A 1,166-nucleotide genomic window follows, 5' to 3' on the forward strand; every position below is an offset into this window, starting at 1 on the left:
TGTGATCCATCCATATGTTGCAACCCCACTGAGACTTACCTGGCGGCAGACATACGTACCAGCATCGGCCTGGGTGAAACTCCATGGTTTTAAGCTAAGTGACAGCAGCAAGGATGAAAGGCTACACATTTCCATGAAGATCAGAAATCTCCAGAAGAGAATCCACAGACACAGAGAGTCACTGATTGACAGCAGGGTTCAGGGGGAGTGGCCAAGAAGAGAAGAGCTCTCTGTGTGCACTGTTTCTGGTGTGCTGATGAAAAGGCTCCTGCAGTAGGTGTTGGGCTGTTTCCATAGGGTTGTGAGTGGACAAAAAACTACTAGAGCACACATTAAAAACACATCATAACTAAAATTTTAAATGCTAAAATCTAACCTACTAATATTGAAAAGTGCAATGTAAAAAATTATAAAAATTATAATAATAAACAAATCCACTAATGTAAAAGAAAATAATTTATTCATAAGTGATGCTGCATGAACACTCCTAGTAGAATTCCTAAAAGCTCTGGGTGGGGAACTAATGATCAGTGGTTGGTCAGGGCTCTGGATATGTAACAGATAAGGGGGCAGGTGGGGCAGTTGATAGGAGTGGATAAAGGGGTGTAGGGCTGTTGATGGGTAGAAGATTAGGTCTGTTAATCTGGAAACATTATGGGCCTTTAAATATGCAGCCAGCCAGGGCTCTTGCTGTGTAGTGACGGGAGCCCGAATATAGGGATCCACCCAGGGATGTTATTCATGAGCCTCCACTGGGGGCTATTCAGGAACATGCCACGGGATTCGCTCATGAACCTCCTGGGCTGGAGATCCTTATGGTTGTTCAGGAGAGGTCCCTGGGCATAAGGCATTAAGTTCCCTGGAGGACATAGAAGAAGTGATTGCATTTGTGGTTTCTATACCAGAACTGGAGATACAGGACCGTGGACTTCCTTGTGCTCCAGTGTTGGTATCGGTTCTGAAGATGGAAATGAGAACAGTTTAGCAACATGACTACCTTTGTTTTCCTTTCAGACAACTTAACATACTTCCTCACCACAAAACACATTGCCAAGTTTTCCACCCCATAATCCTCTACACAGAGCTCGCAACCAGGAATGAAGCATGAGATGACTATGATCTCTGGCCCAGTCCCAGCAATGGGAACCTCCTAAGTTACCTCTCCC

This window comes from Chrysochloris asiatica, unplaced genomic scaffold (assembly GCF_000296735.1).
Source record: "Chrysochloris asiatica unplaced genomic scaffold, ChrAsi1.0 scaffold00731, whole genome shotgun sequence".
In the NCBI taxonomy this organism is placed as follows: Eukaryota; Metazoa; Chordata; class Mammalia; order Afrosoricida; family Chrysochloridae; genus Chrysochloris; species Chrysochloris asiatica.